Source organism: Palaemon carinicauda, chromosome 8 (assembly GCF_036898095.1).
Source record: "Palaemon carinicauda isolate YSFRI2023 chromosome 8, ASM3689809v2, whole genome shotgun sequence".
NCBI classification, from domain to species: Eukaryota; Metazoa; Arthropoda; class Malacostraca; order Decapoda; family Palaemonidae; genus Palaemon; species Palaemon carinicauda.
In genome coordinates, this window is record NC_090732.1 from 123,190,919 (window position 1) to 123,207,301 (window position 16,383).

Sequence of the window (16,383 nt, forward strand, 5' to 3'; positions counted from 1 at the left end):
TCTCTCTCTCTCTCTCTCTCTCTCTCTCTCTCTCTCTCTCTCTCTCTCTCTCAATATATATATATGTATACATATATATAATTATCAATTGCTAATCTACAACCCTAGTTGGAAAAGCACAATGCTATAAGCCCAGAGGTTCCAACAGGGAAAATAGCCCAGTAAGGAAAGGAAACAGGGAAAAGTCTAATTTTTAAGAAGTAACATTAAAATAAATATCTCCTATATAAACTATAAACACTTTAACAAAACAAGAGGAACAGAAATAAGATAGAATAGTGTGGCCGAGTGTACCCTCAAGCAAGAGAACTCTAACCCATGGCAGCAGAAGACCATGGTACAGAGGCTATGGCACTACCCAAGACTAGAGAACAATGGTTTGATTTTGGAGTATCTTCCTAGAAGAGTTGCTTACCATAGCTAAAGAGTCCCTTCTACCTTCACCAAGAGGAAAAAGGCCACTGAACAATTACAGTGCAGTAACCCCTTGGGTGAAGAAGAATTGTTTGGTAATCTTAGTGTTGTCAGGTGTATGAGTACAGAAGAGAATATATAAAGAATATGCCAGACTATTCGGTGTGTGTGTGTGTGTGTGTGTGTGTGTGTGTGTGTGTGTGTGTGTGTGTGTGTGTGTGTAGGCAAAAGAGAAAATGAACCGCAACTAGAGAAAAGGATCCAATGTAGTACTGTCTGGCCAGTCAAAAGACCCCATAACTCTCAAGCGGTAGTATCTCAACGGATGGCTGGTGCCACTTCGACGAATTGGCATATGCAGAAGACCAAATAAATTTGTTCTTGTAGTTTTCTGAAGTGTTTCTGTGTGTACCTTAATTCTCTTCCCGTTCTTCGACTTTTCTTAAAGGTCTTTTAAAGGGTGGTTATATACCCAAGACATTTTTCTTGAAACCCCCCCCCCCCCAAGATAACCCTGATCTCATTGGCTGGTTACAACTTCCCATAAGAGGGTAAACCTATTTTTTGCAAGTGTAAAAACTTCCACAACATTGGCCACTTATAATAATACCTATTCAAAGGCCTAAGCACGTTCGCGTCTTACCCAAAACACACTTTGAGCTATTTACCACTATCTTGGAAGAATATGACCATCCCAGACATTGTAGTTAGTTTTTTCCTCCCATTTGTCTGGGAAAGAAACATCAGCATTAATGTGTTTAAGGTTTAAAGGCCGCTCATGAATGGCAGAGACAAGGGACAGTGACATTGCTCTATCAAGCAGGACAATGCCCTAGAGACTGACCATATATACATATGATCAGTACCCAAGGCCCCTCTCCACCCAAGCTAGGACCAGGGAGGGACATGCAATGGCTGCTGATGACTCAGCAAGTAGACCTATAGGCTCCCCCAAAACTCCCCATCTTTAGCTCACAAGGATGGTGAGGTTGCAGACACTACAGGAACTAACGATTGAGCGGGACTCGAGTGGGCGATCATCAGGCTCGAACCCAAGTGTGGCGATCATCAGGCAGAGACGCTACCAATAGGACACAATAACCGTGGCACATTTATATTTATAATAGTACATGAATGTGACCTTGTGAACTTCAATAGGATCTGAGGTGACATGTGTCCAGCTGTACAGTGAGTGAAAGCAATAAATTTAGAAATTGAAATTGCTGAGCGTGACTTTTTGTTTTACCAGAGTGAACAGCTGGATATTGCCAGAATACATATGAATGTTTTATATGCTGGTGTCACTTTGGAAACATTCAAGTTGGTGTAATATTGGCACAGACGCTTGGTGAAGTGACCCTTGTGACATTTTTTACTAATAATTCCTGTCGCTATATTGATGCACAGTACAAACATTGTTATATTGAACTTGAAAAGAGCAGTTATTAAAAACTCAAGTGTTTACTAGTCACAAAGTGGAATTGAAAAGACAAAAAACAACTCATAGTGTATGTAAGACTTATTTGGTCGAAAGAATAATTTCATAGACATGAAGTTAAGTCATTACAAGTTTTGATAAAAATTCCCTCTACCGTTTGTTATAAGTTGTACATATCAGTGTATTAAATTGGTTTAAAAGAATATTAAGGAAGTAGGTTAACGCTAAGCTACTGTACATTGACTGTGCAAATGGGAGTGTATGCGAAAGTAAGTGTATAAATAGTAGAAAATTAAAGGAAAACCCTGTAGCGTTTAATTCTAGTCCTCAGAGGCCCTACTTCCCCCGACGATATCTTAAGGCCTCTCTTTTTAAATGACAATTTCGTCTAACTCTTGTAGGTCTTACTCTCCCCTTCTGTCTACCTCATCTATATCATAGTTTATCTATTAACAACTATTCCTACATAACCAACACCTTCAAACATTATGATCCTTCCTGTCCCCTACACTAACCCTTTTAACATTTCTATATCACCACACTTCTCATCCTTTCGTTTCATCTTTCGACACAGATAGTTCGAAAACAATTCATATTAAAAGCTTCAATTGTTTTTCTTTCGTTTGCATTCGTCATCGACCCCCTTCGATTCCATTTATGATCTATGGCATCATCAGAAGATTCAGTGCAGGTGTTTGAGAAGGCAAGGGGTGACGACCGAAGGGAAGAAACTCCAGTAAAAGAAGGGTACTTCTTGAACATGTCTCAAGAAAGAAATAAAATTTTGGTGTTGATAAATTTGAGTTTTGACTCGAATCTAGGCAATGGAACTAAAATGTAGTTCTTAAATGGGATATAATTTAATAAACAACTTATAGTTACTTAAAAAACAATAACGATTGAAAAAAATTGCGTCTCAAAATGCATATCTGAAAATTTTACAATGCACTTAGTGGAAAGTTCAAGAACAAAGAAAGCTTGTAAGCACCGCCGAAGTGGGTGTGATTTCATCGTAACGTTAAAGCAAAGTAGGCAGCGTTGAAAAAAAAAATTTCATAAAATAATCAGTTATGTGAGATTAAAATAATTTTTCTCTTGAAGTAAATGATCTTATGTTGAGGCGCGTGCAATATTCATGAAAAGTGCAGTACATAACCCGACAAAGTCATTAGATATTAATTCCATTATATTTTCACCGGTAACATATGGGAATAATTAAAATGTTCGTAAGCGATCATACTACTTGGTAATATTAAAAAGGAATCATGGAATGATCAAGTTGTCTGAATGATATCATCAGTTATGTGACCTAATTTGAATAAAAAATGCTTGCTCAAATATGCGTCTGAATTGACAAACTGTTAATAAGTGAAATTATAAGAAACATATAAGGGTAGTCACGAAAGAATTCAAGTCAAACAAAAGTTATTGAAAAGTATTGTAAGGAGATAAACTTAGAAAATTTTATGGAATACTTAGTACATACTTTTTAATATAAACAGCTGGTGGTTAAAAACTAGTTAAAGCAAAACGGGAGCTACAAGCACGAATCAACAATGCACTAATGATTGAGACTTGACAATGAATATTATCTAAAATGTCGTATAGGCTACTAGAAGACCACAAGTTTAGAAGAGGTTAACTAGCATTGGAAAAAAAAGTGAAACCCCAAGATTATACTGAATCAACTCTCTCTCTCTCTCTCTCCTCTCTCTCTCTCTCTCTCTCTCTCTCTCTCTCTCTCTCTCTCTCTCTCTCTCTCTCTCTCTGTGTGTGTGTGTGTGTGTGTGTGTGTGTAAATATTTTGTCAAATTACCTCTCCTCTACAGGTACTGTTTCTGCAATATGTTCCTCAGAACTAGGAAATAAAACCGCTTCTTTTACGGGAGCATTTCTTCCCCTGTGCATTACACCATGCTCTGTATTCCTAGCGCTGGTTAGTATGAGGGGTTTTCCCTAATTTAAAGTTGTGGAACTCAATTCCCTATTATATTTTCTGATTTTTGTGACCTTCATTATTTTTTATGACAAGGGTGGTCGTCCCGTTTCTTTCAAGGTTACAGTCTCTCTCTCTCTCTCTCTCTCCTCTCTCTCTCTCTCTCTCTCTCTCTCTCTCTCTCTCTCTCTCTCTCCTATTGTTCTTAAACTTTACACACGGGATTGCTGATGATTTTTTCTACCTATTCCAGTATGATTTGTATTATTTAAAAACAAGGCTTGGAATGGTGCTGCCAAATTTGTCAGAAGTTGTGATGTGCATTCACGTCTTTCTTTGAAGCAATAAATCCTATGAATGAGCATTTTAAGATATGAATTCAGTACAACAATGCGTTTGAATTTCTTTCAAATTTTCATCTTGCAATCACAAAATGACATGTATCTCTCTCTCTCTCTCTCTCTCTCTCTCTCTCTCTCTCTCTCTCTCTCTCTCTCTCTCTCTCTCTCTCTCTCTCTCCTTACAAATATCCTGAAATATAGTTAATACGTTAAACTCCATCGCACATACCTTCAGTCGTTCGACTAACGTATAAAATAGTTGAGAAAGAGAGACACTCCACAACATCAAATGGACCATAAATTTAAGGATTTCCGAGAGCAAATACCAGAAGCGGACCTGAAAGAACCCACCTTCATCCTTCCGACCAGGGGATACCATCACAGACATGGGAATACCGTATGGGATGTAGCCGTCCCCCTACCACCGCATTACCGGTCTAATATGTCCCCGACCCCCAAGCCACCCTCCACCTCCTCCTCTCCCCTTCCAATATCATCACACTGTTGAGCAGCAAAGGCATCATCAGTCTTCCTTCAAGAATATGGATGGGGTGGGAGGAGAGACGGAGAGAGACAGACTCATTTATTATCGTCATCGGAGAGGGTTTGCAACTTTCATATTTCAAATGCAATGACGTTACTTAAACTGCAACGTCATCACCATTCATCATCGGAAGAACCACTCGATCAAGTAATAGATAACTCAAGAGACGCTAAAAGTCACTTTTGCTCTTTTCGATTGGCTACAAATAGGATTTGTCGAATTATCTAAACCAAGAACGCCTAATATTAAAATTAATTCATTTCATTTTACATATTAACCGATATATTTAAGGATGTAAAAAATCGAAAGCTCCCCAATTTCAGAAATCCATTTCGTGTCTGCGATCGACGGTTCATTCAGTAGTTCCTCCACATGCGATCTCATATCTTATCGTACTCACATCTGGTCATCCTCTGTTGAAGAATTTCCCCTGTGAGAGGCGCAAAGGCCACCTTCAAATAATACGAAGAATCCGAGTGGGGTAAGAAAGCTATTTCTTGCGCAAAATAAACAAAATAATATCTTGAACGAAGGAATACATTTTTTTTTTTATACAACCCAAAATTTATCTTCATGCTTAAAAAAGGACAAAAAAAAAATCTTGTAATGAGAAAAAAGGCCTAGTATTTATGCAGAAAAAAGGGAGCGGCATTTAATGAATAGGTAAAACACATAAGGCCTGTTTCTGTTGGGAAAAAAAAATTGTAACAGGGGACTAATATAGTCTGAGCTAGATATCTTTCAATGGAAAGTAATTAAAATCTTATCCCGATTATTGCAATTGGAATAAAATCACATAACATATGAACAGAGAAACAAAATACAGATTACTTTTCTTCTATAAAACAGCAGTTTAATTAGGTAATTGACAAGCTGGTTCCATATATGTCAATTCAATATTAACTTCTTATTTGTTCTCCATTTTCACATTCATTACTGTCATAATTCAAGTGATTATTGAATACTTATGCAATCAAAACCACCATAAAAGATAGGGAGAAAATAGTTTAAAAACTAGAAAACAATGATAAGAAAATGATTTTGCAAAAAAATTACGTTAGAAATGGTAAGACGACGAACGGTTTCTTTTGAATATGGTTGATTATTCAGAGAAATATTGGAAAAGCGTTGATTTAACTAAAATACTAAGAGTTAGGAAGCGAAAGAATCGAAAAATATCACTATAGGATTACAGGTGTTAGAACGAAAGGGCCAGGTACACTACACAATTTTTCTTTATTTCCCTTTCTCGCAGGGTTATTTTCTCAGTTGAAGCCCTTGGCCTTACATCATCCTGCTTTTCAAAGTTGAGTTGTTGCTTAGCTACTAATAATAATAATAATAATAATAATAATAATAATAATGATAATAATAATAATAATAATAGTAATAATAATAATATGCAAGACTTGAACATTCGATTGGTACTTCCATCAGACCTTGCTTAAGAAACTAAAGATTTATCCCCTAAGAAGTAAAAAATGGTTCAAAGATGAAAAACGCTAGCCTTAATAGCCATGTCATCGAGGAAAAGCGAGACAGAAAACATAAACGGGAAATATTTATAAGCTAGCAAAAACACAACTTAAATTTCTAAATCAGTTTTGGATGCTTCTTAAAATCACTAAAGGGAGAGAGAGAGAGAGAGAGAGAGAGAGAGAGAGAGAGAGAGAGAGAGAGAGAGATGAAAGCCAAGATTATTCCCTTTGCCCGAAAACTGACCCATCCCCCCCAACACAACCTGTCAGGGATGGTAAAGGATCCGGAGGGGGACCTCAACGGCGATAGCACTAACTAGCATGGGAGAGGAAAGGGTTGGAGGGGGGGTTACCCCTTTGGCCCACTAACTTATAGAATTTCTGGTCGGGCAGCCATCCAAGATACTAACTACTCGAACTTGACTCAACTTTCCTTGATCTCTCTGATAGGTCGCCTTCTAAGGTTGCCAAAAGTTATGCTGTCAGTGCTGTCCACAATAGACTCCGTTTACAAGACTTAATGTCGATGCTTTTTATTCCTACTACTACTACTACTACTACTAATAATAATAATAATAATAATAATAATAAGTTACCCAACGATATATCATGTATAATCTTAATCATTATCATTGTAGACACATTATCATTATCATTACTATCATTATTTACCAAAGTGCAACATTATATATAGTCAAGAACAAACAACCAAAACAATTTGTGACCAAGATGAAATTAATCAAATCAACAATAAATAATATAGAGTTTACCTATATTAATTTTCCCAACAATGATATTTACCGTGAGTATCACAAGATCATAATAAAAATCATTTAATCTGAAAATTATTTCTTGTATTTTTTTCTATTTGTTCAGGCCAATGAGACGAGCAGCTCTGTATCCTTATCTAGTCTAGCTAGTGGGTGAACAAAGAATGAGGTCGATAAAAGTTTTTTGCTGCAATTCTTTAAATCTTGTAGCTTTCACATGTTCGCTTGTAGAGTATATCGACTTATAGAGGCCCCATTCGTTTCAATTTTCTTCCATTGATTTTCTGCCAACAATTAACATCAAAATTTTTCGAGGAATCCATATGACAGCGTAGCGATGTGACTCAGTGCTTATGATGAACTTCTTTGGAACAACAGTAGTAATCATCCACCATTGAAATTATGGCGTCACATATGTGAAGTACATGTGTAGCACGCCCCTCACACTGACAAGACATTCAAAATCGCATGATGTAATCGACGGGAATACTGCACGAACTGCCATGCCATCGGTTTTCACCCAATACCAGTCTCTCGTCCCCAGACTATGACAAGAAAATATCCTTTCATATGCATGCTTCAACCCTTCACTTGCAAAAACATAACAGTTGCTAAAATACATTGTAGTTCTTAAACGTTTGCGTCCAATCTTCAGATATATGAAATAAGATATCCAGTTTTAATACATCTGACGATCAACAACCTTAAATGTGCCTTAAATACTACAAATCAGTGAACGACACATCGCCTACAGAAACAAATATATTCTTGATATTCAGAAACACCATGTGTCCTATCATTCATCAATGAATAAACTAAAATTTCTTGGAAAGACTAAAAAGTTAATAGAATAACAATCTTAAGGTACTACCTCTAGAGCCAGATAGTAGGTACTACATTGGATCCCTCTCTGGTAACGGCTCATTTTTCCTTTGCCTACACATACACCGAATAGTCTGGACTATTCTTTACACATTCTCCTCTTACCTCATACACCTGACGAGTAATAAAATAACGGATAAATTCTTCTTCCCTCAAGGGGATAGCTACTGCACTATAACTGTTCAGTGGCTAGTTTCCCCTTCAGGGTAAAAATCTCTCTTTAGCTGTGGTAAGCAGCTCTTCTAGGAGGACACTCCAAAATCAAAACATTGTCCTTTAGTTTTGGGTAGTGCAACAGCCTCTGAACCATGGTCTTCCACTGTCTTGGGTTACAGTTCACTTGCTTGAAGGTACACTCAGGCACACTACTCTGTTTCCTTATTTCCTTTCCTCACATGGCTATTTTCCTTGATGGAGCCCTTGGGCTTATAGCATTCTGCTTTTCCAACTAGGGTTGCAGCTTAGCTAGTAATAATAATAGCTAGAGGGACGCTCAGTACAGCACAGACCTTCGCTGCGGCAGCTTATTTCTCGACCTTTTGCCCCTTCTTGACCTTGACCTTTGACCTTAACATGTATTAATTGGTGTGGATTTTCATTACCCAATTATGAACTAAGTTTGAAGTCTCTGTGACTACCATGTACAAAATTATGCCTGATTACGTGAATTGGACTTTTTGCTTGACCGTGACTTTGAACTTCCAAAATTTAATAATTTCCAGCTTTCTACATATGTTAATCTCTGCAAGTTTCATTACTCTACGATTAAAATTGTGGCCAAGAAGCTGTTCACAAACAAATACACAGAAACAAACAGGGGCGAAAACATAACCTTCCAACTTCGTTGGTGGCGGTAATAATAATAATAATAATAATAATAATAATAATAATAATAATAATAATAATAATAATAATAATAACACATTTAGAACTTACTTAGAGGTACTGACACTCATACATAAAAAGCATAAAGAAATGTCTAGCCCACAAAGGTACCCTCTGCCCTTGATGCCTGGATACAGGCATTCATCAGGTATCTTATCAGTAACCCCTGATACCTTTAGATGTTCCTTTAAAAGAGCCATCACTAAGGAAAAAGGCCATTGATTCTGGTATTCTAAATATGATGAATTAAAGGAAAAATGTAGTCGTTTTAAATTTGATTTATGAATCTGGGAAATATACCACGGCATTAATGCTGTGAGGCCATTTAGCGTATAAGTGCCACTGGGCGAAAATCCTGCAGTTTCACTTTGCAGTAAATTTTAAAGAGCCTGAACAGAAAGATGAGAGAAAGGAAGTGGGAATAGCAGTGCAGCTATAGTCAACTCTTTTTAGTGAGGCAGATTTGCACCGACTCGCAGGGGAGCCCTTTTCGCTCGGAAAAGTTTCCTGATCGCTGATTGGTTGGACAAGATAATTCTAACCAATCAGATAGCAGGACACTTTTCCGAGCTAAAAGGGCATCGCTTCGAGTCAATGCAAATAAGCCTCATTAAAAAAATTGAGTATAGGTGTCCAAACGAACGTTGCCCAAATTAAACAGCATGAGGAGCACTGACGATAGTATCGCCGTATTAAGTTAATGTAGTAGATATGATTATTGTGGTTTTCTCTGGAGCCAGACGTTATTAAGAAAAATTGCTTAATGTAGACGTTAATTTAAGTTTTGGTTATCTGTACAATTCTTTCATTTTATAAATTACAAGTACGTTATCAAGGAAAAATACAGTATATCAATCATCTCAATTTGCCTCTTCATGGGTCACACAGTTAATGAAAAAATAAGGTATACAGAATAAAAAAAAATGGCTGCCAGAGGAACATTCTGGGATTATCTAAAACAAATTAAAATCAAGCAAAGTCCTGCATTTCACATACATTTAATCTCAAAGGGTCTAATCAAAATAAGGCATAAACATTTTTGCAATACTGCCACTACATGCATTAACACCAATATCGAGAATTTTAAACCAAAATAAAAAATAACACACCCATATATATATATATATATATATATATATATATATATATATATATATATATATATATATATATATATGGTACTTAGGCATATTATTCTATGTTCATAATGGCTAGACAATGTCTTAGTGGTGTCCAGAAATATAAGATAGTTTTCCTCCAGACATGCTGTCCTCCAGATAGTTTTCGTATCAAAATTTTCAACATCATAAGCTTTATATTAAAGTGTAATTCCATAACTCATTATAGTCCTGAAGAAAGGTCACGAAGTGAGTCGAAACACGTATCGTCACCAAATTCCCTTTCCCTGTTATCTTGAAAACTAAATAGAGGACAGCATATCCGGAGAGAAACTATTTTCGATTTTTGGACACCACTAAGATATTGTCTATTATAAATAAATGAATGAATAAATAAATAAATATACACACACACACACACACACACACACACACATATATATATATATATATATATATATATATATATATATATATATATATATATATATATATATATATAGATGCATGCATGCGCTCGCGTGTGAGTGTGTGTATGCATTACGATACAAAATGAAGACAGAATCAACAAAAGGAGTCTTGCGCTATATATGAAAAAAAAATATATATCAAGATACCCCTAATATCTATAAACTATTCAACTGATGTATAGTTTTATTTATACCCTTGATGAGTTGCTTTTAGAGAGCAACACAAAGTGTAAAACCCTAACAAAAATAACCAGACTTCATTATGCAAAAACACTGAGCACGAATAAACGAGTTTATCATTACTAATACGTCGAGCCGTTAAATGAACATGGACATAATAAGCATGGGGAACGGCCGTGTCATTAACTATATTACATGGTAGTTAGTTACCATTAGCGATCATCACAGCTAATTTCCTCATTTCCTGCCGCTGTCCTCATGAGAACCTCATTGCACGATGCTGTTTTGACGGATGGGAGTATTATCATAGTGTCCCAACATTGTAACCCATTATAGAGCGCAGACAGATAATTTCGCCGCTCTAGAAGTCCACACTCCGACGTCTGATAGAAGTCCACACTTTCGACGGCTGAACTGAAATTGGGAATACATCCTCGGTAGACGACATTCGGTCCCGAGCATGATCGTCGGGTCGCAAAGCAAAAATGAATAGCGTTTCCTCTTGCCCGTGACGAGGTCAAAAGGAAAACATTTTGATAGGATTTTCGCAGGCCGGAATACGTGAGCGAATGCATTAGCTTATCCAAAAGACAAACATGCCACGATCAAGACCCAGAGTGGTCGAGGTCCACATGAAAAATGGTTTAAGAAATAAAGATACGCGCAGACAATCCATTGCCTCAAGAAATAAATTGCTATCCGCTGCACATAAAAATAGCAGTGTGTCCACTCGCCAAAATCTCTAAATATTCTGCCTGTCTTTCCTGAAATATATTGAGATGTCTTGTTTGGCCATGGGCAAAACATATAATATTTCTATGATACTTTTTGCTTACATGGGGAAAACAATTTCTTCTGTTATGCTTCTATAGAAAAAACACTCGTATGAAAATCTTAAATATGCTCAGTTGCGTTATAAAAAATAAATACAAAATTCGTAAATTGACTTTAATGGCAAGTTTCTATGGCGTGTTACAAGTTTCCCGAAACTTCACTTTCTTTTTACACAAGAAGACCATCAATTTAGCTTGAGAAGTTAAGATATTTTAGGTGTTTCTCCTTATGTTTAAAAGGGTGTAACTGATGCCTCCGGGTCTAAAAGCCTTTGTATTGTTACAAAAGTATTTGTGTAACGGCGTCAGGTATTCATTGTTGGTTACCCATTTAACAATTGCCAAAAACTTAATGCAACTAAATATCACTTTGTGAGCCCACTGATACAGTAATTGGATTGCTACTTATTACATTTTTTAAAAAAATATTTTCAGGTGAATTAAAGAATGAATCATAGCTCTATCTGATTTTAAGGGATAGACCTACTAAATTTTGTTAGAAATAGGAAGAAGCCCTGAGGATAACATATATTAATTTCATAGTCAGAAACCGAAAATAAAAAAAATAGAAAAAACACATTAGTCATCACTGGCATCGTTAAAGGAAACTCAGATTTTAAATGTGAACTTTACATTAGCGTATCCTAAAACTCTGGAGTTATGTTCTATAACTTTTAGAAATGGTGACTGATTTGGTAACATCCCTGATTATGTATATAAGGTCAGTCTCTAGGGCATTGCCCTGCTTGATAGGGCAATGTCGCTGTCCCTTGCCTCTGCCATTGATGAGCGACCTTTAAACCTTCAAAGGAAATCACAGAGAGAAAGGAATATACATAAAAAAATTCTCTCCCCTCAGAATTAAAAGCGACTTCCGCCCCCATTTCCAAACCTGTTAAACGATCTCTCTAAGTCAATACGGACTTTTGCGTCGGAATATTGCTTGAAGTGAAAGACTGAAATACATGCAATAGGAATCTTCACCCAGCTGCCCACCCTTCAGAAGCCCCTCCCCCTCCCCAACCACTACCACTACCCGCGCTGCCTCAGAGGGCGCTCACACAAAACTTATTTACCTCCGGAAATATTGGCGGGATGAATCTGCTTTTACAAAATTCATTCTTTTCAGACCCTCCAAAACCAAGGCGTGGATATATTCTCTCTCTCTCTCTCTCTCTCTCTCTCTCTCTCTCTCTCTCTCTCTCTCTCTCTCTCTCTCTCTCTCTGTGTGTGAAGAAGGAACTTTAGCTTTTTGGGGACGGTGATCAAAGCAAAAAAATATAAATTTGAAGCAAAACGATTACACACACAAGTAATATAGACTAATGGTTAACCGTAATGTCTTCAGTATAATACTGACCTTATATAACAAATATTCTTATTCTAACATATCTCAAACCTTAGAAGGTTTTTGACATTTTTTTTACTAATGTAAAAGTTTGTTCAACAAACTAACCAAATTTCTTAAGGTAAGATTTATCCCATGGCATACGACGAAAGATAATCTTGTGTCCTGAACCAGTCAATTATGAGATTTCGTCTATTCCTACTTATAAGTGCTTAAACATCAGAAACATTATCAATAAACAAAATAATAGAAACACTGCTTCGTTATTGTTCATCCTCTAAATGGAGATGCAACGAATAAAATTATCCAAAGCGAAAAATAGATTCAAATCGTTTAAAAGCAAACTAGTCTTCCTTTCCAGTCACGATAAAATAAAATAAAAGTGTCTTCCTTTGGTTCCATGTCAGATCCAGGATACGGTAGAACGCGGTACAAAAAGGGAAATGGGTGGTAACATTAACAATGTTTAATTATCCGATTATAAACAAAGGGATACTTGATTCTGAGAGGTTATGAAAGTAAACTAAACCAGAGTTAAAGTCGAAATAAATAAAATAGAAAAAAAAAAAAAAACATGCGTGAAGTCATTGTCAGAATTTTTTTATAATAATATCACAATTATCAAATACCCAGTTGCAACCCTTAGTTGGATAGCCAAATTTCTACAAGACCATGGAAGCTAATAGGGAAAGTAGCTAAGTGCCGATAATGAACTGAGAAGAGAATATACTATAAAAGAAAGATGACAAAAAGTAAGCTAAATTACGACTAATAATGATTAAATAAACAAATAACCATAAATTATGTAACAAAATTCATGAAATCTGATAATTTACTTAAAAGACCATTCTAAAATTTTGTCTTAGCCAAAATAGAGTGCTAAATTACTGTGAAGTACACAACCTTGCAAAAGAAAAGGCATGACTATTAGAACTAACTGCAAACAGGTACTAAGTAGAGGATGGTATAACCTCGGAATATATGAACGAAATCAGAATATGAAAAATCTTACACAACTTCATGCAAGGTGAATCATGGAGAGTAGAAGATCTCTGAACTAATAAGAATAGGAGTGTCTATGACAGCAAAACGTAGAATGGGGGAGTGTCTATGACAGAAAAATAAATGTAGGAGTATGCAAGAATGTTGAGTCAGCTCTCATTTATGGAACTGATGGAGGAATTTAAATCTGAAAAAAAAAAAAAAAAAAATAAGTGGCTACAGAGAGGAATGTTTGTAAATAATATATAGAGTAGGATGTGTTAAAAACGCGAAGGTAAAAACGGCAACGGACAAAAAAGATGGCGAGTGACTTGACGTAGAGTTATGGGGGTTATCTTATCGAAGTATGTATAATTCATTACTTTTGGGAGACAAAGGAAACAAATGTGTGTTCTGCTTTGTGTAGAAAAGATGTATGAAGGGTACTAGGACAAAATTACGGCCGAGGACATAACCCCGCAGGGAAAAATCCCTACGGACTAAATCATCCCTGTATGAATTGATAACTAAATCGTCACAGTAATAAATCAATTATTTATAAAAAAAAAAAACTATCAAAATAGTAGTACAGTCATTTGCTTGTTTTATTATCTATTACAAAATAAAAAGTAATGTCTAAGCAAATATATATGTGATATCTTTAAAAAAGAACTATTAAAATACTAGTACATTCGTTCACGTCATTGCCTATAGTTGTAGAAAGTAATATCACAGACAGAATTTCTTTTTAAAAACTCACTTGACATCCACCACTAGAAGACAGAATTAGTCAAAGAGTAACAAAGGAGAAACTGCTAACTGTTGCACGAGTGATATATCTATGTCAAGCAGAAATATTTGTCAAAGGATAAGGCATCTTACGAATGTGAAAGGCGGAGCGCTAAGGCATCATGCAAAGATGTTATAGAAAAATTTTAAAACCACCCACACGACTCCGTGTGAAGCTATAAAAGTATTTCGAGAAAATAAGGAAAGTGGAACAAAAACATAAGAGACAACACAACAAATAATCTCGGAAGCCTGTATTTCTCTATCGGATGAAGTATATGTTAAAATACCTTCCCTCCAAACCCTTCGAGGAGACATAAAATTATATAAACAGAAGAAATGAAATTATATACCGTTGTCATCATGTAATCAAGATCAAGTTATAACCGAGAACTCCGTGTAAAAACAGCTGATGGTGACAATTTTCTTTTAGTTGATTCAACATCTAACGGCAAGAGGATTTTGACGTCTTGCTACTGGATCAAGGAGTTAGAAATGTAAGGATGCAGGAACTTTATATGTGCAAAAGTAAATCGAAAAAACATATTTAGATCATCTTTACAGGTATTATTTTTAATCTAAGGTTTAATAGATATTTGTTATCTTTAGTATTTCATGGCTTTTAAATCTACTCCTAATATTTACATAAAAATATTAACTGTGTTTATTAAACAAATTCCAAAAGAAAATATACATATATTTTATCTAAATCCTTTAGAACTTCTGAAATTCCACCCTCTTAAAATATTTTCATTGTAAGAACATATATGATTTTCAGTTAGTCTGGGAGGATTCTTTCCTGATACCTTAAGAACAGCAGGGCCTTTATAATCAAGAAGAGCAAGAGCGCATGCAAAATAGTAGTCACAGAGTGTTAATACGTCATAGGAATGGGGAGGGAGGACTTGACACGCTGCTGATGGCCTTTTGTGTAACTGTATAAAACCACCTTTTGAGTCGCTCACTAACAAAGTACTAAATAACTTATCCAAACACAATAGCAAGGTATTGCATATCAGTCATCAACGCAACCTAACAAGGTATTGCATAACAGTCACTCACACAAATTAACAAGATACTCCTAAACAAACACCCACACAAACTAACAAGGTAGTGCATAACAATCACTCGCACAACCTAACAAGGTATTGCATGTCAGTCACTCACACGAACTAACAAGGTAGTGCAAAGCAATCATTCACACTAACAGGGTATTGTATAACAGTCACTCACATAAATTAACCAGGTATTGAGTAGCAATAATCCACGCTAACAAGGTATTATATAATGGTCATTATATGTCACTCACGCAAACTAACGAGGTATTGTATAACAGTCACTCACAAAAACTAACAAAGAATTGCACAAAGTCACTCACACAAACAAACGAGGTATTGCAGAGCAATCATTCACACTAACGGGGTATTGTATAAGTCACACACAAACTAACATGGTATTGCAGAGCAATCATCCACACTTACAGGGTATTGTATAAGTCAGTCACACAAACTAACAAGTTATGGCATAGCAATAATACACACAAACAAGGTATTCATAACAGTCATTATATAAGTCACTCACACAAACTAACAAGGTACTCCTAAACAAACACCAACACAAACTGACAAGGTATTGCATAACAGTCACTCACACAAACTAACAAGGTATTACATAACAATCCTCCACGCTAACAAGGTATTGTAAAACAGACACTCACACAAACTAACAAGTTACTCCTAAATATACACCAACACAAACCTTCAAGGCATTGCATATCAGTCACCCACACAAGCTAATACGGTATTGCATGAGTCACCAACACAAACTAAGAATGTACTGTATAACAGTCCCTCACACAAACTAACAATGTATTGCATAACAGTCAGTCACACAAACTAAAAATGTATTACATAAGTCACTCACATAAACTAACAAGGTACTTCTAAACAAATACCCACACAAACTTTCAAGGCATT